The sequence below is a fragment of the Delphinapterus leucas genome, chromosome 9 (assembly GCF_059928025.1).
Source record: "Delphinapterus leucas isolate spDelLeu-1000000601 "Yukka" chromosome 9, BTC_Dleu_Yukka2, whole genome shotgun sequence".
NCBI lineage: Eukaryota > Metazoa > Chordata > Mammalia > Artiodactyla > Monodontidae > Delphinapterus > Delphinapterus leucas.
The window spans coordinates 99,080,293-99,088,214 of NC_143137.1; the positions used below are offsets into that span (position 1 = coordinate 99,080,293).

The following is a 7,922-nucleotide window of genomic DNA, read 5'->3' on the forward strand; positions in this document are numbered from 1 at the left end:
TGGGGAATTTCTCCTTTTCTGCTTTCTGGTAGATGATGTGTAGAATTGCTTCTTCTTTTAATGTTTGGTAGAATTCTCTGCTGAAAACATCTGATTCTTTCTTTGGAGTTTTTATGTTTTATTTCTATTTTATTTATTTATTTATTTGGCCACACTGCATGGCATGTGGGGGTCTTAGTTCCCTGACCAGGGATTGAATACACGCCCCTTGCATTGGAAGCATGGGGTCTGAACCACTGGACGGCCAGGGAAGTCCCTTCTTGGGAGGTTTTAAATTAAAAACTCAATTTCTTTAATATTTATAGAACTATAAAAAATTTATATTTCATATTGGATGATTTTTGAGGAATTAGTCCATTTCACTTTAGTTGTCAAATTTATGTATGTAAAATTATTTATATTTCTTTATTACTCCTTTGAGATCTACAAGATTTGTAGTGGTATCCCACTTCATTTCTGATATTGCTAATTTGCATCATTTGGCAATGTTATTGATCTTTTCAAAGAACCATCTTTTGCTTACTTTCTCTATTGTTTTTCTACTTTCAATTTCATTATTTCCCTACTTCTGCACTGGATAGGATCCTAAAGTGAGAGCTTACATGATTTTCTTGAGACTTTCCCTTTTTTCTAATGTAAGAATTTGGTGCTATAAATTTTTCTCCAGCACTACTTTATAGCCCACTCATCTTGGTATGTTTTAATTTCATTTTCATTTAGTTCAACATGTTGTTTTTATTTCCCTTGAGAGTTCCTATTTGACTCAAGAGATTATTTAGCAACTTGGTTCCAACTGTTTGGAGATTTTCCTGTTATCTTTCTGTTACCGATTTTTAGCTTGGTTCATTTGTGGTGAGAACACACACAGTATGATTTCAATTATTTTAAACATGTTCAAGTTTGTTTTATGGCCCTATCATGGTAAGTGGTCTATCTTGGTAAACTACCCACGGGAACTTGAAAAGAATGTGTATTCTGCTGTTGTTGGGTGAAGTGGTGTGTGTGTGTGCATGCTGCATCCTGTTAATTTATGGTACTGTTGAGTTATTATATAACCTTGCTGATTTTCCATGTAGTTCAGTCAATTATTGAAAGAGGGGCATTGAAGTCTCCAACTATAATCATGGGTTTGTCAATTTCTCCTCTCAGTTCTGTCCGTTTTTGCTTTAAGTATTTTGCAGCTCTGTTGTTTGGTACATACAAATTTAGGATTGCCATGTCTTCTTGATAGCCTGACCCTTTTAGTATTATGAAATGCCCCTCTCTGACCCTAGTAATTTTCTTTGCTCTAGAGTCTACTTTATCTGACATTAATGTAGCCACTACAGCTTTTTTCTGATTACTGTTTGCATTGCATATCTTTTGCCATCTTTTTACTTTCAACCTACCTATACCATTAATTTTTTTTTTATACCATTAATTTTGAACTGAGTTTCTTGTGGGGAGCATATAGTAGGGTCTTGTTTTTTATCTACCCTGTTCTTCTCTTTTAGTTGGTATATTCAGACATTTACATGTAATGTAATTATTGATATGCTAGGACTTCAGTGGGGTTTTTGGTTTCATTTTGTTTCTTTCCTCTGTTTTCTTCTGCCTTTTCTTCTGCCTTCCTTTGGGTTACTTGTACCTTTTTTTCTTTTAGAATTCCATTTTGCTTTATCAATAGTGCTTTTGAATGTATCTCTTTGTATAGACATTTAGTTGTTGTATTATATTATGCACACATAACTTTTCATAGTCCTCTGGTGTCAAGATTTCACCAGTTTGAGTGAAGTGTAAAAACCTTTCAATCCTTTCAGTTCCTTTACCCTCTGTCATTTATAATACAATTGTCCTAAATATTTCCCCTACATGCTTTGAGATCCATAGACAATGTTACAATTTTTGCTTCAATCACCAAATGTAATTTAGAAAACTTAAGAAAAGAAAAAATTCCATTGTATTTAACTAATATTTTTACTCTTTCTATTGTTCTATCTCCTTTCCTGATGTTTCAAGAATTCTTCTTTTATCATTTCCTTTCCAGTTCAAGAACCTCCTTCAGCCCTTTTTAAAAAATATAGGGTGGATCTACTGGTGACAAACCCTTCTAGTTTTCCTTCATCTGAGAATGTCTTGATATCTATACACTTTATTCCTGAAGAATATTTTCACTGCATATAGAATTCTTAGTTATAGTTGTTTTCAGCACTTGGAAATGTGATGCCCCTTCCTTCTGGCCTCTTTGGTTTCTGATAAGAAACTTGCTGTAATTCAAATTGTTTTTTACTTATAGGTAAAGTATTATTTTTTTCTTTCTGCTTTCAAGATTGTTCGTCTTTAGTTTTCAGAATTTTGACTATGATGTATCTTGGCGTGATATTTTTGGGGGTGCATCCTATTTTGGGTTATCTCAGCTTCTTGAATCTGTAGTTTTATGTCTTTTGCCAAATTTTTTTTTCAGTCATTATTTATTCAAATATGTTTTCAACCCCACCCTCTTTCTCCTCTCCCTCTGGGATGCAGATGAGATAAATATTAGATCATTTGTTATACTACCACAGGTCCCTGAGCCTCTATTCACTTTTTTTTTTCCAATCTATTTTTCTCTGTTTAATTTCTATTGTTTTATCTTTACTTTCACCAATCCTTTCCCTATCATTTCCACTCTGCTGCTGAATCCTTCTAGTGAGTTTACTATGTCATTTGTTGTAATATTCAGTTTTAAAATTTCCATTTGGTTCCTCTTTGTATTTCTTTGCTGAGACTTTCTAGTTTTTTGTTTCAAGCATTTTCAGAATTTCTTAATTAAAGTATTTTTCTCATGCCTGCTTTAAAACCTTTGTCAGAAAATGCCCGTCTCTGTGTCATTTCTGGTTTGGTGTCTGATGATTATCTTGTCTTTCTCAAGTTAAGATAGTCTTGGTTCTTGGTATAATGAGTGATTCTCAGTTGTACCCTGGACATTTTGATTACTGCATTGAGACTCAGATCCTATTTAAATCTTATGTTTTGCAGGCTCCTCTGACATCACATCAGCACAGAAAGGAAGACCCCACCTCAGTTCTGCCAAGTGGGGGTGAAATTCCGTCACCCTGGCTGGGAGGGTATGATGATTAATTTTATATGTCAGTTTGACTGGGCTATAGAATACCTTGATTGTAAAGATTATTTCTGGATGTGCTGTGAGAGTGTTTCCAGAAGAGGTTAGCATTTGAATTGGTGGACTGAGTAAAGCTGATGGTCCTCCCCAAAGTGGGTGGGTATCATCCCATCTATTGAGAGCCTGAACAGAACAAAAGCTCAAGTGCAAATGCTTGAGCTGATATCAATCTTCTCTTGCCCTTAGTGTTCCTGGTTCATCTCTTCTTCCCACCTCCCTCTAGTTTCTCGGGAGAACCCTAATACGAGGCATGGACGGTGGGGGGAAGAGGGGAGAGTGCCTTGTAACTGCTCCCTACATGTTCATGACTTTCATGAACACTATGAAGGAGGAAAGGTCTCATTATTATTGGGTGGCCATGACAATCCCAGCTTCTCTTGGTCTTTTCTGAAATCATCCCAGCAAGACAATCATGGAAGTCTAGGTTCCCCACTTAACCTTTGCTGAGGGGGATGACGGCCCATTTTGTTCCATGGTGTCTGGCTGCAGTAAAGCAGTTATTGTCTGTAAGTTTTCTGTCTTGCTAAGTTGCCTCTTTCCTGGTCCTTGTTTATTTCCCCCCCAAATTCATATTTTGAAGCCCTACCACTGAGTGTGGCTGTATTTGGAGATGGGGCCTCTAAGGAAGTAATTAAGGTTAAATGAGGTCATAACGTTGGGCTTTGATCCAATAGGGCTAGTGTCCTTATAAGGCACACCAGAGAACTAGTGTTCTCCCCATGCAGCCCCACTCCCTATGTACATGCACCAAGGAAAGACCATGTAAATATATAGTGAGAAGGAGGCCATCGACACACCAGGAAGAGAGCCCTCACTGGAAACCAAGTCAGCCAGAACCTTGATCTTGGACTTCTGACCTCCAGATCTGTGAGAAGATAAATTTCTGCTGTTTAAGGCACCCAGCCTGTGGTACATATGGTAGTCCTAGCAAACTAATATAGATTCCCTTGGCTCAAGGTTTTTCATGGGGTTGCAGTCAAGCTGTCAGCCAGGATCATCCCAAGGCTTAAATAAGGAAGGATGAATTTCCAAGCTCATTACTATGGTGTTGGCAGGATTCAGTTTCTTGTGGGGTGTTGGGCTGAGGGCCTGTTTTTCACTAGCTATTGCTAGGAGGCCTGTCTCAGTTCCTTGGCACAGGGGCCTCTCCACAGGGCAGCTCACAATATGGCAGCTGGTTTCCAACACAGTGAGGAAGTGAAGGAGCAAGGGAACAAGAGAATGAGAAAGCAAGAGTATCTGCTCAAGAGAGAAGCCAGTCTTTTACTTAACCCTAATCTCAGCAGTGACATCCCATCACCTTTTCGATTCATTAGAAATGTCACTATATCCAGCCCACACTCAAGGAGAGATTAAGAAAGGGCCTGAATACTAAGAGGTAGGTATTGTCGGAGGCCATCTTAGAGGCTCCCTACAAGCTTTCAATGGCCAAATTTGGGACAATTTGAGCAGCGTAATAAATGACACTAATGGATTAAAACTGATAGAATAAACATCCATGAGTCCATACTGTTATAAACAAAATAACTGAATAAATAAATATAGATCTTCAAAATATGGTGGGGTTATGTCCTGATAAACCCATAAGTTGAAAATGCATTTAATACACCTAACTTATGGAACATCATAGCTTAGCCAAGCCTATCTTAAATGTGCTCAGAACACCTACGTTAGCCTAAAGTTGGACAAAGTCATCTAACACAAAACCTACATTATAATAAACTACTGAATATCTCATGTATTTTATTGAATACTATGATGAAAGTAAAAATCTAGAATGCTTGTAAGGGTACGGAATGGTTCTAAGTGTACTGGTTGTTTACCTCCCTGACTGTGTGACTGACTGGTTCACTGCCACTGCCCAGCATCACAAGACAGTATCATACTACATATCACTAGCTCAGGAAAAGATCAAAATTCAAAATTCGATGTACAGTTTCTACTCAACTTCTATTGCTTTCACACTGTCGTAAAATCAAAGAATTATAAGTCAAACCACTGTAAGTCAGGGACTGTCTGTAAATAAATGGAGGGGAAAGGACAGCTCTTCCTTAGAGTAGAATTCCATTTAACAAAGGTAGAAAGAAAATAGGAAATAGAAAATCACCATTTGGTAAATACCACAGTAATAATTGCTGTGAGCAAGAATGAAATCTAAAATTACTGGATGAAACTCTGATTTAAAAAATAAGGTAAATGCAAAGTCTTAAAGTTTCTCCCCACAAGCTACTTATTAATTTAAAAAGAACATTTTTTAACTTTACAGTGGAGAAATCTGATAAATAACAACTTAACAGAATGATCAGACTTAACCATTAATGACTTACCAATTTCACGTACCTCTAATATGATGCACCAAGAAGGGCACATCACTTCTGTAATCGTCTTGCCAAAAATGCGTCAATCAGAAAACCCAAATTGATTGATTTCTCATCAATCAGAAAACCCAAATTGAGGGACATCTTACAAAATAATTTTCCCATACTCTTCACGTGTCAAGATCATCAAAGATCATCAAAGACAGACTAAAAATTGTCTATGATTCCAGGAGGCTAAGGCGACAGGATAAACCAACACAACATGGGATCCTAAATCGGATCCTGAACCAGAAAAAAAGACATTGCTTGGATAATTTTTTTTAAGAACCATCTTTTATTGAACTATTTTGTTTATTTTTAAAATTTTTTATTGGAGTATAGTTGCTTTACAATGTTGTTAGTTTCTACTGTATAGTAAAGTGAATCAGCTACATGTATACATGTATCCCCTCTTTTTTGGATTTCCTTCCCATTTAGGTCACCACAGGGCACTGAGTAGAGTACCCTGTGCTATACAATAGGTTCTCATTATTTATCTATTTTATACATAGTATCAATAGTGTATATTGACCCCAATCTCCCAATTCATCCCACCCCCCTTGCCCCCTTGGTATCCATGTTTGGATAACTAATGAAATTTAAATGGAGTCTGTAAATTAGTAAAGAGTATTGTATAGATGTTAATTTTCTCAATTAAATAATTATATTACAGTTATGTAATATACTAACATTAAAAGCTGGATGAAGGGTATACAAGAACTCTGAGTATTGTTATATTTCAAACAACTTTACAGATGTATAATTTACTCACTAGCAATCCTGCTCTCCCTCAGCCCTAGGCAACTACTAATACACTTTGTCTCTAGAGTTGCCTATTCTGGACCTTTCACATAAATGGAATCATATGGAAATGGAAGCTTTTTGTAACCGGCTTCTTTCTTTCAGCATAATGTTTTCGAGGTTCATCCATTGTTATGTGTTGAATTGTGTACCCCCAAAAGATGTTCAAGTTCTAATCCCAGTACCTGTGAATGTGCCTTTATTTGAAATTTGGATCTCTGCAGATGTCAAGTAAAGATGAGGTCATTAGCTGTATTGGGCCCTAATCCAATGATTGAGTCCTCATAAAGAGGGGAAATTTGGACACAGCGATAGATACACTTAGAGGGAAGATGAGATCAAGACACAGGAAGAACACCATCTGCAAGCCACAGAATGCCTGAGGCTACAAGAAGCTAGAGGATAGGCATGGAAAAGATTTTCCTTCACACCCCTCAGAAGAAACCAACCCTGCCAATACCTTGATTTCAGACTTCCAGCCTCCAAAACTATGAGACAGTAAATTTCTGTTAAGCCTCCCAGTTTCTGGTACTTTGATATGGCAACCCCAGAAATTGAATATATTCATGATACAGCATATTATCACTACCTCATTCCTTTTTGTTGCCAAAATTATTCCACTGCGTGGCTGTATGACATCTGGCTTATCCACTCAACATCTGGGTTATTCTGACCTTTTGGCTAGCATAAAAAATGTTGCTGTAAATATCTGTATACAAGTTTCTGGGTGGACATGTTTCAATTTCTCTTGGGTATATGCCTAAGAATGGAATTGCCAGGTCATATAATTCTATGTTTACCTTTTTAAGGAACTGCCAAACTATTTTCCAAAGTAGCTGCACCATGTTATATTCCCACCAGTGAAGTGTGAGGGTTTCAACTTCTCCACAGCCTCACCAACACTTGTTACTATCTGTCCTTTTGCACATAGCCAAGAGAGTATGAAGTAGTATCTAACTGTGGCCTTGATTTGCATTTTTGTAATGACTAAGGATGTTGAGCTTTTTTTGTTTTATGTGCTTATTGGCCATTTCTATATCTTCTTTGAAGAAATTTCTACTCAAATCCTTTGCCTAGTTTTTAATGAGTTTATCTTTTTTATTGACTTGTAAGAGTTTATATATTCTGGATACTGAATCCTTATCAAATATATGATTTGCAAGTATTTTCTCTCATTCTTTTTGCTTTCTTGATGGTGCTGTTTGAAGCACAAAAGTTTTACATTTTTATGAAGTCCAATTTGTCAATTTTCATATCTTTTATTATATTTGCAAGACTTCAGTACATCTAAAATTACTTCAACATAAAAAAACTATAAAAATCTATGTAAAAAGTTTAGAAGACTATGTTCTAGACTACCAAAAGGAAGGAGAAGTGGAATTTTTCATTTGCTATTCAACACAATTCTGTTTCTTTTCTTTTTTCTAGATTATACAAGTGATGCAAATTCTCTGGAAATTTTAGAAATTAACACTATTAGTAAGGACAACCATCACTGTCACTGAAGTTTATAGTCTCACACAAGCTTATAAACACTCATAAAAATTAAGGATCATTTGTTCTATGAGGGGCGAGCCATGTAAACAATGTGGGGATGGATGACTCACGGACTAACAGGAATT

The 7,922-nt window shown here is 36.5% G+C and overlaps 1 protein-coding gene across 5 annotated transcripts in view; it reads right to left on the minus strand.

The window, feature by feature from the left end:
- URGCP (upregulator of cell proliferation) overlaps nucleotides 1-7,922 on the minus strand; it is a 91,473-nt gene that overhangs the window by 82,101 nt on the left and 1,450 nt on the right. The gene's annotated exons all lie outside the window — the stretch shown is intronic.